This window comes from Petromyzon marinus, chromosome 17 (genome assembly GCF_048934315.1).
Source record: "Petromyzon marinus isolate PM22_M1 ecotype Great Lakes invasive population chromosome 17, UKy_Petmar_22M1.pri1.0, whole genome shotgun sequence".
Classification (NCBI taxonomy): domain Eukaryota; kingdom Metazoa; phylum Chordata; class Hyperoartia; order Petromyzontiformes; family Petromyzontidae; genus Petromyzon; species Petromyzon marinus.
The window spans coordinates 8,897,883-8,921,779 of NC_133683.1; the positions used below are offsets into that span (position 1 = coordinate 8,897,883).

Below are 23,897 nucleotides of genomic sequence, written 5' to 3' on the forward strand. Positions count from 1 at the left end.
CAGCTACTCATGCCGTGCAGTCAGATTCGCCTACAGCAAGGGACGAACGATCGGCTGCAGTTTGACTGCAAGTGGTTACCACAAGAGTCAATTAGTTTTACTCAGAATTTCACTGGGAATGGTTTCTTGAGGAACGGCTTATAAAAGTTACTTGTCAAAGCCAAATTTTATCATCGTAAATGCATTTTAATATTATATCTATTTCTGTGCAAAGTTTTTCAATTCCTTCTCGAACGTGGTTGTCACTGCCCCAGATGCTATTTGCCTCATTGTTGTACTGAGTGTCTGTGTGTCATTGTTTCTGTCATACTGCTGACCCTGGTCGGTCACTCTTACAGATAAGAGACTACCTCCACTGGTCTCTCTTGAGCGCTCACCTGGCTAAAATTCGCCGCTTTGCTAACCCACAGGGAAGCCACAATCCAAGTTCGTGTATTGCGTCCTCCGCTGTTCTCATCCTACGGTTGGCAACGTCCACCGGTCGGAGATGCGATTTGCACGGTTTACGCGACGCATACAATAAAATACTAGTGCCGAGCTTCTCTCATCCGCGGCCCAATTACGCGCAACTTGCGATGATCCGCGGAAGTTGAAGGGTCTGCGAAAAACCCCCGATTACGGACACAGACCCGTGCGGCTCTACGAGCGTGGGCCCGCATATAATAGTGAAATGGCAGATAACCTCGAGGATAATAGGATCCGAGATCCTGGTTCCCCCATATCACGGCGGATAAGAGGCGTTAAAACGAACGTTTGAGTTACTGAAAATTAAGATGTTACATTTGCACGTGGATTATGTTTTGCTCGTATTTATCTTGAGCCCAAAGTTTAACGCATTCTTTTCAAAGTTCTTCAATCGTTTCCCCGTCGCTGATATCCATTGGTTGTCATGACAAGTGTCTCCGCGCACGTTCATCGGGACGTGACAGCTATATCGAATTGTCCAGGGAAATCAACTGGGCGCGGCTGACGATGCACGCACGAATCAATGATTTACCATTAGGGAAAATCACATGCAAATGTTATCTCAGCGGTAAGGAAACGAACAAGGACAGAACAAATGAGACAGAGAGTACGGATGAGATAACGTACATAAATAACGCAATCATTACCCTGACGCGTAGGATGCAGGGGAGTCGCTGGGTATGAATATGGTCGCCAAGCTTTGTGTGCAGCAGCAGCATCAGCAGCACAGGGTGCCGACCCCGCCATGCCTCTGTGCCCATGTCGGGCACACCACCAGCGTCTAGCTGCGTTAACTGAGGGAGTGACATCCCAGTCCCTTTATCAGTGAGCACACTTGATGACGGACATTCTGGCCAGGAATGGAACATGTGACATTGGGGTTGGTAAATAGAATCGCCACCACGGCCACAGATCAGACCCAGTCATATTTCTCGGTCAACCTAGGTCCTATTATCGAAACGACAGTTTACTGTAATTAATGCAATGCAATTCAGGTACCACACGTCGGTACAAATCAACTCCTGTCACACAAACCCAGACGCTAATTGATCCTTATGGCGGTACCCCAGGGTACCAAATAATACAAAATGGCCGAGGTAATTAAATATTTTATTTCTGGGACACTATTTTTTCCAGGGGTGTACTTCACTCCGCGACTGGGGTACCAATCAATGCGAAATCAGTGCTACTCCGCGATGTCGAAACGCAGCGAGGACAATTGCGCTGAAACCCTGAATGCTCGTATGCACCGTAGTGGTGCATCGGGTACAGCTCGTTGAGATAAGTCAAATTCCGCATCGTCGACCATCAACAGACTAAAAATGACTGCATCACAGACATTATGCGAGAGCCGGGGAACTATGGTACCTCGGGGTATCGCCATAAGGCTCAATTCCCGGACTGCCTGGGTCACACCCGGACAGGTGTTGACTCTGTTGGTGAGCAGAGAGCATGACTGACGTCCGTCCCGACTTGCCTCAACACCTCGGTTTGTTTGCAGACATCACGTTCGCATTGCAGCACTCATCCTCTTGTCTGTGACTCTCTTATCTGCCACATCTTGTTATCCGTGGTGGCTAGCAAGGTCCTGTTATCTGCTGATCTAGAGGGATTTTGCAGATAACATGGGTGAGGGATGATAAAAAGGGTTTACAAATAACTTTAATGAAGTTTTCAGGCTGTGGCAAGAAGTCCAAACACAGACTTTCAAGGACTTCAAAAAAATGTACAACTGCACACAGTCCCTTAGATACTGAGGGACTCCCAAGTGTCTGTGAATCGTGGAGTAAGGGACCGACAATAAGCAGGTAGTCACGGCCATGCTTTTATTGCCGCAAGTCATAGTTATCTGCGACCTGTCCTCCCGTACAATCATCGGGGGGAAATCTACCCGGCTTTGTTTTCGTTAGAAGTGCATCACAGCTCAGGGGAGCTCTGCTTCCGTGTGCGCTCTTTAGACAGGGCATCTCAGGGAGCAGGAGGAGGTAAATGGATCCTCAGGGGCCTGCAAAACGGGATGCAACCAGGTGTGAGGAAACTGCAGGCAGAGTCATCATGTTGGACACGGGGCGGCTCATTTCTTGAGAACCGCTTTTTGGCGTGTTTGGTTTGTCGTCCTTCCCCCGCACCTTCGATTAGCGCGGTTGGCTACGCACGGTGCGAAAGAAGTTCAACATACATACATGGTTGTGGTGATGGTGGTGATGACGTTGATGGTGGTGATGTTGAGGAGGTACCTGCATAATGAGGAAGTGGGGGATGTTCACGTCTGGAATACTCTTCTGACATTAGGAACCCAATGGAGCTAAGTACTTATAAATCATTTAGATTGAAAACTCATTTATTTAGAACTGCTTTTTATGTTTAGTTTGTTATCCTGCCCCTGCACCTCCGATTAGCACGGTTGGCTACGCATGATAGCGCGAAAGGTCAACATACAAAGCATTGGAAGATGCAACCAGAAGGCAGGCAACAGCGACGCACTGCCGAGGGTCTTCTCATCGCTGTCCACCTGGACGAGAGAAAGCGTACACCACATTCTGATACTGCGACTCTTATTGCTGCTTCTAATGCATGGCGGTTGTTGTTTCTTTATAAATCCTGAATACGGGAAGAAATGCTGCCAACGGGAGTATCGAGTTCATAATATCCATAAAGGTTTTTGCGGGTGAGATCGCGTGAATGTAAGTGCGTCGTATTTACGTGATCTATCCCCCAAAAAAACCTTTATTATGGAAAATACTGGTCGCGAAAGTCTACGTGTTAAATGGAGTATCGAGTGGAATCCTGTCAGCAGTCAGCTTCCCACACCGGATATGCATTTGCCGAGCATCACCGGGCATTCCTTTCGCAGCATCCCACAAGTCGGCCGTCCATAATTCTGACAGGCTGCAGGGACAACGGTCAGAGATTGACTTGCGACACACAGCCACGACACATACGAACAATGGGCTTCATCAGTGGCACCGCGCTCTTTGGGACGTATCTCGGTCACATGACGTCGAAATGCACCTGGGTGCGGCAGCAGCAGGGAATCGAAACTTCAGCCCATGGCCGAGTCGGCCGGCTCGGGGTGGGCCAGGACTCGTACACCGCCGCCGCAGCCGCACGGTAGTGCTTCAACTTCCACGACCTCTACGCGGCCAAAACAAATAGAGAGCGAGACGGCGGTGACGGCAAAGGAGGGCGGAAGATGGCGGGTGGAGCGCTGCGAGCGAGCGAGCGGGAGCGGAACACTCGTCGGTTCCTGTATGCGAGCGTGCGCGCGCGACGAGAACGCGCAGAGAAGTTTGCGAGCTCCAAGTGCTGAAGACAAGAAATCCTGTGTTCGCACACCGAGGCCAAACTCAACTTTGTTTGCCTTCGCCGAGCGTCACGCGGCTGAATGTGATGCCAGTAGAGGGAGCGTTCGCTTACAGTGAGCGAGAAAGTTCCTGAAACGAGCGAGCGAGACAGCCAAGTGGCACAGCTCGGGATGCTCATAAACACCCCGAGCCACCACCACCAGCGAGACGATGCTGGGCTCGAACCAGGCTCATCGCGCGGCTCATCGGGGGTGGGAGGGGGCGGCGACGTGTTCCAGCGAGAGCGTGTTTGGCGCTTGTTACAGAGGGTCACCGTTCAAATCCAGCGGGCCGCACCTGGTCAAATCTGCGGTGCGTGCATTAACGATGAAATATTACGCTCCGTACGCTTCAAATGATGGACGATAAAAATCACCCTGACATCATTTGAAATGGGTAGGCCATTGTGTGCCGCCGTCATAGTGCAAATTTGCCACATTTGTTGATTTACCTGCAAAATACTCGATTGGGATTATGCAGAGCCATCACCGCCACCTCCCCCCCATAGACGCTCCTCCTGTGAAACCAAACTGCTTTCGTGTGATGGCTAAACATGCTTTAGTTACTTTTCGTCCAAGAGAGAAAAACAAATAACTGTACAAAACGAGACAGCATGGGAAACGCGACATGAAGCAAATCACTTCTTGAATTTAACTGCAATGCCACGCCGCGGCGATGCACCGAGTGACGCGAGGGGGGCCCTCCATACATCACGAGTGGCTGTCAGGCCGCAGAGTACAACGCACCACGGTTGCCGGGCGAGGCTTTAGAAGAGAGTGTCGCCTCCATCGGCCGCAAATAGTCACTGGTAATCATCAACGCTTGCTTGCCCCACTTACGGAGAAACACTCGGAAGAGGGCGCCGCCACCGTCAGGCCCCCAAAGTAAATTTCCAAAATTCGTAACCGAGTGCCGTCGTTTCGTTTGTTTTTATTTGAACGAAGCACTCAAATATTCTCAAGTACAATGCAGGCTTCCTCAAATGTCTGTGTGCCCCCAAGCATTTCCTCAAATGTCTGTAAAATCAACATGGTTCCTCAGTTTTCTGCCAGTAACACATGCCTCTGAGTCTCTGTATGTTCCACGCAAGTTCCTCAGATTCCGGGAAGCCCCATGTGCACCCGCAGATTTCTGTTCCACACAATTTCTGAGATTCTCGGAATCCCAAGAGTGAATTCTCAGATTTCCGTGAGGTACTTGTAACGAGGATCGTACACTCGCCCATTTCTATTTCTAAAAATCCTCCTGTGAATGTCCTGTAGTTCCTCAGATTTCTGCAGGCTATTGAGTGGTTCTTCATGTGTCAGTAATTGAAACACACTTCCTCAGCATTCTGAAAGTCCAGCGTGATTCTTGGGTGCACCGTAAACTCCACGTGCTTCCTCAGATTTCTGAAGGTGCCACATGCCTCTTTGGGTCTGTGTACATCGCACATGCATCACTGTCTCAGACTGCTGCGAGTACCGCACACCTCTTCACATTTATGGAAGTCCCATATGCTCCATGGGAGTTTTTTGAAATTCAAGAGCTTCCATATTTTTTTGTCAGGATCCATGTGCTTCCTCAGATTTCTACCAACCGCAAAACTTTTTCTGAAATGTAAGTAAACCACGACCGCCCTCTCGGATTGCTGTTATTGCCACGCCACAACTCTGGATTTCTACACGTTCCGTCACGCTGCTTCCTCAGATCTCTGCGAGGTCACAATAAGGCACTTCCATGGGTTTTTCTGAGCCCCAGAGCGCTGGCCAGGCGTTTCTGAATCACAACAGAGCCGCCGGGAGCACAAGGCTGTGAAATACTGATGATCCTTAACAAGGGCGAAACCAAATAACAACACCACTGTAGTGCTGGAGTTAAACAGTGCACCTTCAAAAAATGCAGTGTGATTACATCCCCACAGTTACTGCAACACTAACACGAAGTAATTTAGCTTCAACGTAGTTTAGTGCTGTGCAGCGGATATCCACTGGAATATCTAATGAGACACGAAACACTCACTGGACTGATTCGCAACAGGGTGTCTCCTCGGCGTCCCACAAACACCGACTCTGTACAGCTCTCCAGACAGAGAGAGGGTGCCCCCCACTAACACTGCACACTCACAACGCCTTCCCCACGCGCCCCCCACTAATACTGCACCCTCACAGCACCTTCTCCAAGCACCCCCCACTAACACTGCACACACTCACAGCGCCTTCCCCACGCGCCCCCCACTAACACTGCACCCTCACAGCGCCGTCCCCACACGCCCCCCACTAACACTGCACCCTCACAGCACCTTCCCACACGCCCCCCACTAACACTGCACCCTCACAGTGCCGTCCTCACACGCCCCCCACTAACACTGCTCCCTCACAGCGCCTTCCCCACGCGCCCCCCACTAACACTGCACCCTCACAGCGCCGTCCCCACACGCCCCCCACTAACACTGCACACTCACAGCGCCTTGCCCACGTGTTGTACAGAAACTGACCCCCGACGTAAGAATGTGGAATTTCCACCACCGACTCTGGGCTGCCAATGTGGACTACTGAACAGCCATCTGAGCAGAAACACTTTTTAACTTTCAACCATAGACAGAGTGACAGACCGGTCTGTGGTGGGATTAAACAAAAAGATTGGGCACGGATGGGAATAGACAGTCAGACTGGTCTCTGATGGGAATAGACAGTCAGACCGGTCTCTGATGGGAATAGACAGTCAGACTGGTCTCTGATGGGAATAGACAGTCAGACTGGTCTCTGATGGGAATAGATAGTCAGACTGGTCTCTGATGGGAATAGACAGTCAGACTGGTCTCTGATGGGAATAGACAGTCAGACCGGTCTCTGATGGGAATAGACAGTCAGACTGGTCTCTGTTGGGAATAGACAGTCAGACCGGTCTCTGATGGGAATAGACAGTCAGACCGGTCTCTGATGGGAATAGACAGTCAGACCGGTCTCTGATGAGAATAGACAGTCAGACCGGTCTCTGATGGGAATAGACAGTCAGACCGGTCTCTGATGAGAATAGACAGTCAGACCAGTCTCTGATGAGAATAGACAGTCAGACCGGTCTCTGATGGGAATAGACAGTCAGACCGGTCTCTGATGGGAATAGACAGTCAGACTGGTCTTTGATGGAAATAGACGGTCAGACCGGTCTCTGATGGGAATAGACAGTCAGACTGGTCTTTGATGGAAATAGACAGTCAGACTGGTCTCTGATGGGAATAGACAGTCAGACCGGTCTCTGATGGGAATAGACAGTCAGACCGGTCTCTGATGGGAATAGACAGTCAGACCGGTCTCTGATGAGAATAGACAGTCAGACCGGTCTCTGATGGGAATAGACAGTCAAACCGGTCTCTGATGAGAATAGACAGTCAGACCAGTCTCTGATGAGAATAGACAGTCAGACCGGCAGTCAGACCGGTCTCTGATGGGAATAGACAGTCAGACCGGTCTCTGATGAGAATAGACAGTCAGACCGGTCTCTGATGGGAATAGACAGTCAGACTGGTCTCTGATGAGAATATACAGTCAGACCGGTCTCTGATGGGAATATACAGTCAGACTAGTCTCTGATGGGAAGACAGTCAGATTGGTCTCTGATGGGAATATACAGTCAGACTAGTCTCTGATGGGAATAGACAGTCAGATTGGTCTCTGATGGGAATAGACAGTCAGACCGGTCTCTGATGGGAAGACAGACTGGTCCCTGATGGGGTCTTGAGAGATTACTACAACTTCTTGGAGAGTCAACAGTGACTGTCCTATTCATATTATTGGTTCTTTCGGTAAAGTCACATAGAAGGGAAACAATAAAATATTAAAAATATAAAACAATAAAAGATCGTAACTGTCCTGCGGAGTAGACCAGGTGTCAATTGTAATTACAATTTCAGCAGCAGCATCATTATGTAGAATTGCATTCATGAATACAATGCAAATACAATTAACTACGATTTACACAACTACGACGCTAATTCGTATCGGGTCTGCTCTGGAGTCCCCTGACCATGTCTCTCTTGAATTTAGAGATTCCGCCACTGCTCACAGATGTGAATCCTGATGGTGAGCACGGTTTCCGAGCTCCACGAGTTGGAGACGCTGCGAAGGAGTTTCATTCTGAAACCGCACGTACGGTACGGAGGCCACGCTGGACCCCTAACGTTTCGATCCTTTGGGCCTATGCTTGGCAACTTTTTCAATTAAAAAAACAACACAATACACGTGATGATGACGATGATGATAATAATAGTAAGGTCAACTTGCGACGTGCTGCAGAGCATACGCTCGCTCTTCGAAGAAAGATAACGACAGGTGGGAAAGGGAGCCGGTTAGCCAGTGAGCCGGTGAGCCAGCACCTAATTCTCCCTGTCACATGATCTGCAGTCCTCAATATATGAAGGCATTATGCTTATTTACATGTGGGGGGAAAACCGGAGCTCCAGGAGAAAACCTGCATGCTCAAGGGGACAACACTCTATCCCAAACAGATGAAACAGGTGGCGTCCACATTGTTTTGCTGTGCCACCTGCTCCTCGGCAAGTCAGGGTATGGAACCTCGATGCCAACGGGGAGGGAGTTCCACAACATCCGCGATCCACCAAGCCTCGCTGCTGCCTCCACAGTGCTGGACTATAGACCACGGGCATAGTCATCACAGCCTGGTGCAGCCAAGGAGCTGTGCAAGTCAGGGAAAGGACCCCAACAACTCCCAACTTCAGCTAAGATTTTTGTTGATAAAAACCACTGGACGCATGGGGCAATGGTGCCATATTTTCAGAGCCGCTCGCCGGGCACTGACACGGTGTATACAGCGGCGTTATCGTAAACAAACACAACACGCCACCGCCAGCACAATCAGGTCCAAAGTTCTCACAAGTCAAACATCGAATTTTTCCGCGCTGCAGAGTTATGTATTTAGTGAATGCCCGCAATTAAATTATAGACGCTACTCTGAAGTCAATTTGTTGACAAATCAGAAATAACCTCACACACACCCTACCCCTGAGCATACGTGCCCAGAGTGTGATTGTTTAACCATGGCGGGATGCCAGCCGTGACGCAGTGAATTCCACACTCCTCGTCTGACAGACAAGGTAGAGTCTGTGTGGGACAGTACAGCAAGTAGACTTTTTCTGTACCATCTGTACAGTGGAGTTCGAATGTTCTTCCTTCCTGACAAAATGTGACGCTGGTATCCACACAGAGTGAGCAACTGGTGGTACTCATCCAAAAGAGTAAAAGAGTTGAGAAGTGCCACCTTTGCTGGGCTCATCACGTAAAAGACAACATATTAATTCACTACAGTCAATGACAATTCACAAGAACGTCAGAGGAACAGCTAAACGCCCCGCAGCAGCTTGGTCGCACAATCATCACGAGACGACGGTGTACGTTATTGCTGCATGACCGTCGGGACGGCCCGATCCTCGCGTGGATTCACAACCCAAAGAAGCCCCCAAATCCGTTCAATAATAACGAGGACTCGAAGCACAGCGGAGACACGCCGAGGTGAGAGGTGGCACCACGCGGCTCATGAAGCCGATGCCAACGGGGTGGCAGAATCAGGCGGTGCGGCACCGGACACCGGCCGGGGAGACGTCGGAGTTTATTTTATTAAATGGTTGCAGCTTTATAAAAAAAAATCATCCACATTCTCCCTCCAACCGCACGCCTACTCAAACGTAAGCAACATAATCCTAGACCATCACAACCCACAATCGTATCCTTCATCGACCCACAAACGCGACGGCGCGGCCAACATTCGTACAAAAAAAATGGCAAAAATTTTGCTGTTTTTGGCGCGTTTTACAAAGGCGGCCATTTTAACTTGTGCAGAAGAAGCAAGGAGGCATGGTGGTTGTACGAGGACACCCCGGGGTACGGTTGGGCACCGCGGATGTCACCGCTGGCATCGCGGATGTCACCGCTGGCACCGCAGATCTCACCGCGGATGTCCCTGCGCGGTGGCGGCAGCGGTGGCGCGTGCCACAGAGGCAGGCTCACCGGCGCACCTCCTCTCTCACGCTGCACGGGGCCACTACCGTAGCCTCGGCCCGATTGCCCGACTCGTTGGATTTCACGAGAGTTACGAGTTATAGGTTCACATCCCAGGTCAGGGTCACCTCGGATCATCATCCCATCATCATCCATCTGAGAATCAGTAAATCGAGTAACACTTCGTGTTAAGGGAATAATGCTCATCCTATGGATAGATATACTGGCCTTGGCATAAGAATGTGAATTTTCCATTGCTGGGTGAGGCCTTCCAAAGCTGGTGAATAAAACTGAACCAAACTATTTTTTATTTCACCAGGTAAGGCCAATTAGCTATATAGCTCTTTTTCAGAAGTGACCTGGCTATCGCAAATGATAACCCCAGATGAAGTGGCTGATCAAGTGGAAATTTATAGCAGAAAAATACCATAAATGCATGTCGATTCTAAATGTGGAGGGCAAACTGGGAGGATCCAGAGAAAAATCCACATGACCCCGGGGAGAAAGAGAGATGCAAACTCCAAATATACAGCAAGCGTCCGGGTCCGGATCGAACCCATGACCTCCTGCATACCAGGCGAGGTAGCCACCACGGCGCCCAAATTCCATCCACAATGCCCGAATAAAAGTGACACAACCTCCACTTTGCTGTAAGCGCAGGGTACAAACACAGCAGGATCACCACCACCCCCACGCATCCCCCTCCATTCGGCCTCAAAGGGCAGCTGCGGTGTCAGCGAGCTCCGCACCCTGCTGTCAATCAGGCGACGCAGGTTCCAATCCCAGTCGAGGGCCGACTCCTACGCTACCTGACCTTCAGGGGGTGTAAAAAGCCAAGGTGGTGCTACTACTTTGCGCGAGGTGAACAAGTGGGGGGCGGGGGGGGCGCTGTGTTAAGACTGGTACCTGCCATGGTAATGTGGAGTGTCCACCATCTCCGAGTCGGGGCAGACGGGGAAGAGGAGACACTGATTTAGTGTCACGCACATCACTGTGTACTCTGTTAAGGCTGAGTGAACCTAAGTGGGATCCAGGTCACGTTCCGGCACCGATGGCCACTGCTCAATGTATGAAGCTTCACGAGCGTGCGACCACACACAATGACAAAGATCCCCCGTATAGCCTTTAACAGACTGTTTGGTACAAGTCCTGTTAGCGAGGGGGAGGGTGGCTAACACTACGCCCAGGCTTGCCTTTGTCTCCCTAGTGGCGATGTTTACACACCGCACCAGGTACTCATTTGAGGCTAAGTCTACCTAGGGGAGGTCCAGGACCGGTTTAGATAATCGTCACTGGTGTTGGACGTGTGCGGGAATCGAACTGGGTTAAAAGGGTTCGTACTGCAGCGCGCTAACCACTACGCGACTGCTCCCCACACAGACACACACACAGAAGTACACACACAGGGGTACACACAGACACACACACAGGGGTACACACAGACACACACACACAGGGTTACACACAGACACACACACAGGGGTACACACAGACACACACACAGGGGTACACACAGACACACACAGGGTACACACAGACACACACACAGGGTACACACAGACACACACACAGGGTACACACAGACACACACACAGGGTACACACATACACACACACAGGGTATACACAGACACACACACAGGGTACACACAGACACACACACACAGGGTACACACAGACACACACACAGGGTACACACAGACACACACACATGGTACACACAGACACACACAGGGTACACACAGACACACACACACAGGGTTACACACAGACACACACACACAGGGTACACACAGACACACACACAGGGTACACACAGACACACACACAGGGTACACACAGACACACAGGGTACACACAGACACACACACAGGGTACAAACAGACACACACACAGGGTTACACAGACACACACAGGGTACACACAGACACACACACAGGGTACACACAGACACACACACGGGTACACCAGACACACACACAGGGTACACACAGACACACACACACAGGGTACACACAGGCACACACACAGGGTACACTCAGACATACACGCACACACAGGGTACACCAGACACACACACAAGGTACACCAGACACGCACACAGGGTACACACAGACACACACACACAGGGTACACACAGACACACACACAGGGTACACACAGACACACACAGGGTTACACACAGACACACAGGGTACACACAGACACACACACAGGGTACACACAGACACACACACAGGGTACACACAGACACACACACAGGGTACACACAGACACACACACACAGGGTTACACACAGACACACACACAGGGTTACACACAGACACACACACACAGGGTTACACACAGACACACACACAGGGTTACACACAGACACACACACAAGGTTACACACAGACACACACACAGGGTTACACACAAACACACACAGGGTACACACAGACAAACACACACAGACAAACACACACAGGGTACACACAAACACACACAGGGTACACACAGACACACACGGTACACAGACACACACACAGGGTACACACAGACACACACACAGGGTACACACTGACACACACACAAGGTACACACTGACACACACACAGAGTACACACAGACACACACACAGGGTACACACTGACACACACACACAGGGTACACACTGACACACACACAGAGTACACACAGACACACACACAGGGTACACACAGACACACAAACAGGGTACACACAGACACACACACAGGGTACACACAGACACACACAGGGTACACACAGACACACACAGGGTACACACAGACACACACACAGGGTACACACAGACACACACACAGGGTACACACAGACACACACAGGGTACACACAGACACACACACAGGGTTACACACAGACACACACACAGGGTACACAGTGACACACACAGGGTTACACACAGACACACGACAGGGTACACACAGACACACACACACAGGGTACACACAGACACACACACAGGGTACACACAGACACACACAGGGTACACACAGACACACACACAGGGTTACACACAGACACACACACACAGGGTACACACAGACACACACAGGGTACACACACACACACAGGGTACACACAGACACACACAGGGTACACACAGACACACACACAGGGTTACACACAGACACACACACAGGGTACACAGACACACACACAGGGTACACACAGACACACACACAGGGTACACACAGACACACACACAGGGTTACACACAGACACACACACAGGGTACACACAGACACACACACAGGGTTACACACAGACACACACACAGGGTACACACAGACACACACACAGGGTGCACACAGACACACACAGAGTACACACAGACACACACACAGGGTACACACAGACACACACACACAGGGTTACACACAGACACACACACAGGGTACACACAGACACACACACAGGGTACACACAGACACACACACAGGGTACACACAGACACACACACAGGGTTACACACTGACACACACACAGGGTACACACAGACACACACACAGGGTACACACAGACACACACACAGGGTACACACAGACACACACAGGGTACACACAGACACACACACAGGGTTACACACAGACACACACACAGGGTACACAGTGACACACACAGGGTTACACACAGACACACGACAGGGTACACACAGACACACACACAGGGTACACACAGACACACACACAGGGTACACACAGACACACACAGGGTACACACAGACACACACACAGGGTTACACACAGACACACACACACAGGGTACACACAGACACACACAGGGTACACACACACACACAGGGTACACACAGACACACACAGGGTACACACAGACACACACACAGGGTTACACACAGACACACACACAGGGTACACACAGACACACACACAGGGTACACACAGACACACACACAGGGTACACACAGACACACACACAGGGTTACACACAGACACACACACAGGGCACACACAGACACACACACAGGGTTACACACAGACACACACACAGGGTACACACAGACACACACACAGGGTGCATACAGACACACACAGAGTACACACAGACACACACACAGGGTACACACAGACACACACACACAGGGTTACACACAGACACACACACAGGGTACACACAGACACACACACAGGGTACACACAGACACACACACAGGGTACACACAGACACACACACAGGTTACACACAGACACACACACAGGGTACACACACACAGGGTACACACAGACACACACACACAGGGTACACACTGACACACACACAGGGTATACACAGACACACACACACAGGGTACACACAGACACACACACAGGGTTACACACACACACACAGGTTTACACACAGACACACACACAGGGTACACACAGACACACACACACAGGGTTACACACAGACACACACACAGGGTACACACAGACACACACACAGGGTTACACACTGACACACACACAGGGTACACACTGACACACACAGGGTATACACAGACACACACACACAGGGTACACACAGACACACACACAGGGTTACACACACACACACAGGGATACACACAGACACACACACAGGGTACACACAGACACAGACACACACAGGGTACACACTGACACACACACACAGGTTTACACACAGACACACACACACGGTACACACAGACACACACACAGGGTTACACACAGACACACACACAGGGTACACACAGACACACACACAGGGTTACACACTGACACACACACAGGGTACACACTGACACACACACAGGGATACACACAGACACACACACAGGGTACACACAGACACACACAGCGTACACACTGACACACACACAGGTTTACACACAGACACACACACAGGGTACACACAGACACACACAGGGTTACACACAGACACACACACAGGGTACACACAGACACACACACAGGGTACACACTGACACACACACAGGGTACACACAGACACACACACAGGGTACACACAGACACACACACAGGGTTACACACAGACACACACACAGGGTACACACAGACACACACACAGGGTTACACACTGACACACACACAGGGTACACACTGACACACACACAGGGATACACACAGACACACACACAGGGTACACACAGACACACACAGGGTACACACTGACACACACACAGGTTTACACACAGACACACACACAGGGTACACACAGACACACACACAGGGTTACACACAGACACACACACAGGGTACACACAGACACACACACAGGGTACACACTGACACACACACAGGGTACACACAGACACACACACAGGGTACACACAGACACACACACAGGGTACACACAGACACACACACAGGGTACACACAGACACACACACAGGGTACACACAGACACACACACAGGGTTACACACAGAAACACACACAGGGTACACACAGACACACACACAGGGTTACACACAGACACACACACAGGGTTACACACAGACACACACAGGGTTACACACAGACACACACACAGGGTACACACAGAAACACACACACAGGGTACACACAGACACACACACAGGGTTACACACAGACACACACACAGGGTACACACAGACACACAGGGTTACACACAGACACACACACAGGGTTACACACAGACACACACAGGGTACACACAGACACACACACAGGGTACACATAGACACACACACAGGGTTACACACAGACACACACACAGGGTACACACCGACACACACACAGGGTACACACAGACACACACACACAGGGTACACACAGACACACACAGGGTTACACACAGACACACAGGGTACACACAGACACACACACAGGGTACACACAGACACACACACACAGGGTACACACAGACACACACACAGGGTACACACAGACACACACACAGGGTACACACAGACACACACACAGGGTTACACACAGACACACACAGGGTACACACAGACACACACAGGGTTACACAGACACACACACAGGGTACACACAGACACACACACAGGGTTAGACACAGACACACACACAGGGTACACACAGACACACACACAGGGTACACACAGACACACACACAGGGTACACACAGACACACACACAGGGTACACACAGACACACACACAGGGTTACACACAGACACACACACAGGGTACACACAGACACACACACAGGGTTACACACAGACACACACAGGGTACACACAGACACACACACACAGGGTACACACAGACACACACACAGGGTACACACAGACACACACAGGGTACACACTGACACACGCCGCTCGCACGGTGCAGCGCCCCAGGCTCTGGTGACACAAGACTCAGCAAAGCTTCCCGGTAGGCGACGGAGACGCACGCAAAACGCTCAAATAAAATGCAACTAAACTTTTAAAAGTGCAGCCTTTCGAACGAGGGTGACGGAGTTTTAAAGTACAAATTACACAATACAAGCCGTGTGTGCTCTTGTAAATACAGTACACACTTGTACTCTGCAGTGTGTACAAACACTTGTATAGACATATTCTTGGCTCTTTCGGTAAAGTCACGTAGGTATAGATTCAAAGCAAATAACAGACACTTGTACACACACGCGCGCTTGTACTGTTGGAGCAAGTGTTGTGAGCAGCCACGAGTGTGCACGTGTAACTTTACTGTAGATTACACACCATGCACACAGACACCACACACACCACGCACACAAGTACACACCACGCACACGAGTACACACCATGCACACGAGTACCATGCATACCATGCACACGCACACCATACACATACACCATGCACACACACACACCATGCACACGCACACACCATGCACACACACACCATGCACACACACACACCATGCACACACACACACCATGCACACACACACCATGCACACACACACACACCATGCACACACGTGTACACTCGCTGTAGAGTACACACCATGCACACATGCACGTGTACACAGATGCGGGTGCAGGATATGAACTATGCTGTACATTACTTATGCTGTACGTGTACACACTCGAACACGTGTACACGTCTATACACGGATTGCGCCGTGTGCTGCACACACGTACACGCGTGTACACGCGGCAGTTACAGGCGGACACGTGTATGTGTGTGTGTGACACGCACACACACACACATGGACAGCCATACTTACACACACTCTCTCACTGCTTTGCCAACTCACTCGTGTACTGTCTCTCTCTCTCGCTCTGTTGCACCTCCGCAAAATCCGCGCCGCTCGCTCCGGGTCATGAGTTCGAGTCCCGGGTTCGGGCTCCGGGGTCGACGAACGAGAGAGGGAGAGACGACGACGAGGAGGAGGTGAGAGGAAGAGAGGGGGAGGCGAAACTCCGCCTTCTCGACCCCCAAACCCTGACGCGAGGACCGGACCACCGTGTCAGCACAGAGGGTTTCCCTCCAGGCTTGATGAGTTACGTGGTGTCAGCACAGAGGGTTTCCCTCCAGACTTGATGGGTTACGTGGTGTCAGCACAGAGGGTTTCCCTCCAGACTTGATGGGTTACGTGGTGTCAGCACAGAGGGTTTCCCTCCAGACTTAATGGGTTACGTGATGTTAGCACAGAGGGTTTCCCTCCAGACTTGATGGGTTACGTGGTGTTAGCACAGAGGGTTTCCCTCCAGGCTTGATGGGTTACGTGGTGTCAGCACAGATGGTTTCCCTCCAGACTTGATGGGTTATGTGGTGTTATGTGGTGTTAGCAAAGAGGGTTTCCCTCCAGGCTTGGTGGGTTACGTGGTGTTAGCACACAGGGTTTCCCTCCAGGCTTGATGTGTTACGTGGTTAAATTTTGATTTAAAGCTTTCGTGACTGCAGTAATTCATATTCTTAGTTCTTTCGGTAAAGTCACGTTGAAGGGAACCAATAAAATAATAAAATATATATAAAACAATAAAAATTCTCACGACGTTTCGACCATAACACAAACGGTCGTGAGAATTTTTATTGTTTTATATATATTTTATTATTTTATTGTTTCCCTTCAACGTGACTTTACCGAAAGAACTAAGATTATGTGTTACGTGGTGTCAGCACAGAGGGTTTCCCTCCAGACTTGATGGGTTATGTGGTGTTAGCACAGAGGGTTTCCCTCCAGACTTGATGGGTTACATGGTGTCAGCACAGAGGGTTTCCCTCCAGACTTCATGGGTTACATGGTGTCAGCACAGAGGGTTTCCCTCCAGACTTGATGGGTTACGTGATGTTAGCACAGAGGGTTTCCCTCCAGACTTGATGGGTTACATGGTGTCAGCACAGAGGGTTTCCCTCCAGACTTCATGGGTTACGTGGTGTCAGCACAGAGGGTTTCCCTCCAGGCTTGATGGGTTAGGTGCCAGCACAGAGGGTTTCCCTCCAGACTTGATGAGTTAGGTGTCAGCACAGAGGGTTTCCCTCCAGACTTGATCAGTTAGGTGTCAGCACAGAGGGTTTCCCTCCATACTTGATTAATTTGGTGCCAGCACAGATGGTTTCCCTCCAGACTTGATAAGTTAGGTGTCAGCACAGAGGGTTTCCCTCCAGACTTGATGGGTTACGTGGTGTTAGCACAGAGGGTTTCCCTCCAGACTTGATGAGATAGGTGCCAGCACAGAGGGTTTCCCTCCAGACTTGATGAGTTAGGTGTCAGCTTAGAGGGTTTCCCTCCAGACTATACGAGTTAAGTGCCAGCACAGAGGGTTTTGCTCCAGACTTAATGAGATAGGTGCCAGCACAGAGGGTTTCCCTCCAGACTTGATGAGTTAGGTGTCAGCACAGAGGGTTTCCCTCCAGACTTGATGAGTTAGGTGTCAGCACAGAGGGTTTCCCTCCAGACTTGATGGGTTACATGGTGTCAGCACAGAGGGTTTCCCTCCAGACTTCATGGGTTACATGGTGTCAGCACAGAGGGTTTCCCTCCAGACTTGATGGGTTATGAGGTGTCAGTACAAAGGCTTTCTCTGCAGTCTCTACATGGCCAGGTAAACTTTACGAAAACTTAGGTGAGACGGCAATGCTAGTGTTTCTTTTAAAACGTATCACAAACAAAATAACACACATCGCATGTGATAAATAGAATACGAAAAACAGCAGCAAAGTCACAATATCAACCAAATATAAGTTTACAAAAAATTAGAGGAGTGGTGGCGCAGTGGTGAGGCACCCCTTTCACCCCTGTTCCATTGGCCACCCCTTCACAAAAGCCGCACTTACGAGCGTGGTGAAGTATGGCGAAACACTCTCATTGAGTGACACGGAGTGGGGAAGCCTTCATCCAGCAGTGGTTTAACGAAGGAATGTGAATCGTGATGACCCCACGCCAGCGCGTCCGATAAACGACGGGGTTATCTTCTCCATCGGCTCATTCCTATTACTTCAACAATTCTCCCCTTACTGGTTTCTCCACCACGAACTCTGCCCCCTCTTCTATTGGCCACCCCCAACACTCACCAGACACTCACCACCTGACGAGGTGGCCTGTTTACCGCTCACCAGACACCACTATCAGTGACCAACCAGGCACTCGCCTCACATTTGACCCGCACCAGACACCACTCATCAGACACCACTCACCATTCCCACGACACCACCGCTCACCAGTCAACCGCCTGAGCCTCACCAGACGCCATTCACCAGACACCACTCACCAGACACCACTCACCAGACGCCACTCACCAGACACCACTCACCAGACGCCACTCATCAGACACCACTCACCAGACACCACTCACCAGACGCCACTTCACTGGCACCAGACACCACTCACCAGACGCCACTCACCAGACACCACTCACCAGACGCCACTCACCACACACCACTCACCAGACACCACTCACCAGACGCCACTCACCAGACACCACTCACCAGACGCCCCTCACCAGACACCACTCACCAGACACCACTCACCAGACGCCACTCATCAGACACCACTCACCATTCCCACGACACCAGACACCACTCACCAGACGCCACTCATCAGACACCACTCACCATTCCCACGACACCAGACACCACTCACCAGACACCACTCACCAGACGCCACTCACCAGACACCACTCACCAGACGCCACTCACCAGATACCACTTCACTGGCACCACACATCACTCACCAGACACCACTCACCAGACACCACTTCACTGGCACCACACACCACTCACCAGACACCACTCACCAGACGCCACTCACCAGACACCACTCACCAGACACCACTCACCAGACACCACTTCACTGGCACCACACACCACTCACCAGACACCACTCACCAGACACCACTCACCAGACACCACTCACAAGACGCTACTCACCAGACACCACTCACCAGGCACCACTCACCAGACACCACTCACCATTCCCACGACACCACCACTCACCAGTCAACCGCCTAACCCTCACCAGACACCACTTCACTGGCACCAGACACACGACTCTCCTGCAACTCGGCAGACATCACCGACGACACTCAGCAGCCACCAGCCTCATCGTCGGCACGCACGCGCCAGACCAACTGAGGGCACATTCACCAAACCCACACTGAAGGCATCGGGAATGTGATCTAGTCACCTACACCCCACACCACCACCCCCACTACAGCACACCCCTGCAGGGATACACGCCGTCAATACACTACACCACTACAGTAGACACTCACACCACTACTCTAAACAATTTGATTACACCACTTAACACCATAACAGTAAAACCTCTTCATTTGCGGATTCGTTTATTTCGCGGAAATTCGACCATTCGCCATTTTATATTTGGACACCAGTTCAACTTTGGCGCACTTATTTCCCCGGGACTATTCGAGACGTCGCAACATCGCATCACGACAAGGGGGGCACTTTACTTTCACGGCACGCTTACTGGATTGTGCCCTCCGCTCTAGCGATTCCACTTGCCTAAGGCTTTTTACTCTTCAAGTGCCAGTGCCTTTTGAGCTATTTTTGCCTTCGTTTGTGATGGTAGTTTTTTTTTAATTGAATTTTAATTTCGGTGTATAACAGCGTTTAAGCGAGGAAGTGAGAGCAAGAGTAAAAAGGCAGAAAAAAATAAATGAGTTTAGCTAAAAGAAAGCAAGTGCAAGGGGTGACAACTGCATCTGATGGTTAGCCGCCGCTACGTGGCGAGTGATGGAACCGTCCTCATTTAACACGGCCGATGCGTTCCTGAAAAGTGCCGCGCATATATGTCATGGAACAACCAAGTTCGGCAAGATACGCCGTAGGCACACACAAGGAGATTCCAGGACAACTTATTGAGGGTACACCACTGTGTTGCTGTATCATTCCGTGTACTGTTTCACTGTACCGCTCAGGCGCGCAGTTCCAAAAGTAGTTTTCGATGTCGACTGCTCAGATACCGCGTTATAACGGTGCGCATTACATGTTATAACAGTCTGAGTTCCAAGTCGTAACGGTGTGCATTCCACGTTATAACAGTGTGAGATCCACGTTATAACAGTGTGCGATCCACGTTGTAATGGTGCGCATTCCATGTTATAACAGTGTGAGTTCCACGTCGTAAGGGTGCGCATTCCATGTTACAACAGTCTGAGTTCCACGTTATAACGGTGTGCATTCCATGTTACAACAGTGTGCGATCCACGTTGTAACGGTGCGCATTCCATGTTATAACAGTGTGAGTTCCACGTTGTAACGGCGTGCATTCCATGTTATAACAGTCTGAGTTCCACGTTATAACGGTGTGCATGCCATGTTATAACAGTCTGAGTTCCACGTTATAACGGTGTGCATTCCATGTTACAACAGTGTGCGATCAACGTTGTAACGGTGCGCATTCCATGTTATAACAGTCTGATTTCCACGTCAAAACAGTGCGCATTCCACGTTATAACAGTGTGAGTTCCACGTCGTAACGGCGCACATTCCACGTTATAACAGTGTGAGTTCCACGTTATAACAGTGTGCGATCCACGTTGTAACGGTGCGCGTTCCACGTTATAACAATGTAAGTTCCACGTCGTAAGGGTGCGCATTCCATGTTATAACATTGTGAGTTCCACGTCGTAAGGGTGCACATTCATGTTATAACAGTGTGAGTTCCACGTCATAACGGTGCGCATTCCATGTTATAACAGTATGAGTTCCACGTCGTAAGGGTGCGCATTCCATGTTATAACAGTCTGAGATCCACGTTATAACGGTGCGCATTCCACGTTATAACAGTGTGAGTTCCACGTTGTAATGGTACGCATTCCACGTTATAACAGTGTGAGTTCCACGTTGTAACGGTGCGCATTCCATGTTATAACAGTCTGAGTTCCACGTCGTAATGGCGCTCATTCCACGTTATAACAGTCTGAGTTCCACATCGTAACGGCGCGCATTCCACATTATAAAAGTGTGAGTTCCTCGTTATAACAGTGTGCGATCCACGTGGTAACGGTGCACATTCCACGGTATAGCAGTGTAAGTTCCACGTTGTAACGGTGCGCATTCCACGTTATAACAGTGTGAGTTCCACGTTGTAACGGTGCGCATTCCATGTTACAACAGTGTGAGTTCCACGTCGTAACGGTGCGCATTCCATGTTATAACAGTCTGCGTTCCACATCGAAACGGTGCGCATTACATGTTAGAACAGTCTGAGTTCCACGTCGAAACGGTGCGCATTCCACGTTATAACAGTGTGAGTTCCACGTTATAACAGTGTGCGACCCACGTTGTAATGGTGCACATTCCACGTTATAACAGTGAGTTCCACGTTGTAACGGTGCTCATTCCATGCTATATCAGTATAAGTTCCACGTCGTAACGGTGGGAATTCCACATTATAACAGTGTGAGTTCCAGGTCGTAACGGCGCTCATCCCACGTTATAACAGTGTGAGTTCCACGTTATAACAGTGTGCAATCCACGTTGTAACGGTGCACATTCCACGGTATAGCAGTGTAAGTTCCACATCGTAAAAGGTGCGCATTCCACGTTACAACAGTGTGAGTTCCACGTTGTAACGGTGCGCATTCCATGTTACAACAGTGTGCGATCCACGTTGTGAAGGTGCGCATTCCACGTTATAACAGTCTGAGTTCCACGTCGAAACGGTGCGCATTCCACGTTATAACAGTGTGAGTTCCACGTTGTAATGGTGCGCATTCCACGTTATAACAGTGCGAGTTCCACGTCGTAACGGCGTGCATTCCACGTTATAACAGTGTGAGTTCCACATTATAACAGTGTGCGATCCACGTTGTAATGGTGCGCATTCCATGTTATAACAGTGTAAGTTCCACGTTATAACGGTGCGAATTCCACGTTAAAACAGTGTGCGATCCACGTTGTAACAGTGCACATTCCACGTTATAACAGTGTGAGTTCCACGTCGTAACGGCTCGCATTCCACGTTATAACAGTGTGAGTTCCACGTTATAACTGTGTGCAATCCACGTTGTAACGGTGCACATTCCACGGTATAGCAGGGTAAGTTCCACGTCGTAAAAGGTGCGCATTCCACGTTATAACAGTCTGAGTTCCACGTTGTTACGGTGTGCATTCCACATTATAACAGTGTGAGTTCCACGTTGTAACGGCGCGCATTCCATGTTATAACAGTGTGAGTTCCACGTTGTTACAGTGCGCATTCCACGTTATAACAGTGTGAGTTCCACGTTGTAACGGTGCGCATTCCATGTTATAATAGTGTGAGTTCCACGTTGTAACGGTGCACATTCCACGTTATAACAGTGTGAGTTCCACGTCGTAACGGCGTGCATTCCACATTATAACAGTATGAGTTCCACGTTGTAACCGTGCGCATTCCACGTTATAACAGTCTGAGTTCCACATTGTAACGGTGCGCATTCCACGTCATAACAGTGTGAGTTCCACGTTGTAACGGTGCGCATTCCATGTTATAATAGTGTGAGTTCCACGTTGTAACGGTGCACATTCCACGTTATAACAGTGTGAGTTCCACGTCGTAACGGCGTGCATTCCACGTTATAACAGTATGAGTTCCACGTTGTAACCGTGCGCATTCCACGTTATAACAGTCTGAGTTCCACATTGTAACGGTGCGCATTCCACGTTATAACAGTCTGAAC

The 23,897-nt window shown here is 50.2% G+C and overlaps 1 protein-coding gene across 10 annotated transcripts in view; it reads right to left on the minus strand.

The window, feature by feature from the left end:
- Positions 1 to 23,897, minus strand: part of LOC116943384 (uncharacterized) — a 326,779-nt gene that overhangs the window by 222,750 nt on the left and 80,132 nt on the right. For 6 of the 10 annotated variants that reach the window (XM_076067591.1, XM_076067590.1, XM_076067589.1 and 3 more), the window contains exon 1: positions 17,024 to 17,767. The exons of 2 other annotated variants lie outside the window; for them this stretch is intronic. The gene's annotated coding sequence lies outside the window, so the exon portion shown is untranslated. Of the gene's footprint in view, positions 1 to 16,993; positions 17,768 to 23,897 lie in introns of those variants that run through there. 2 more of the 10 variants (XM_032956230.2, XM_032956229.2) reach the window with 2 other exon arrangements.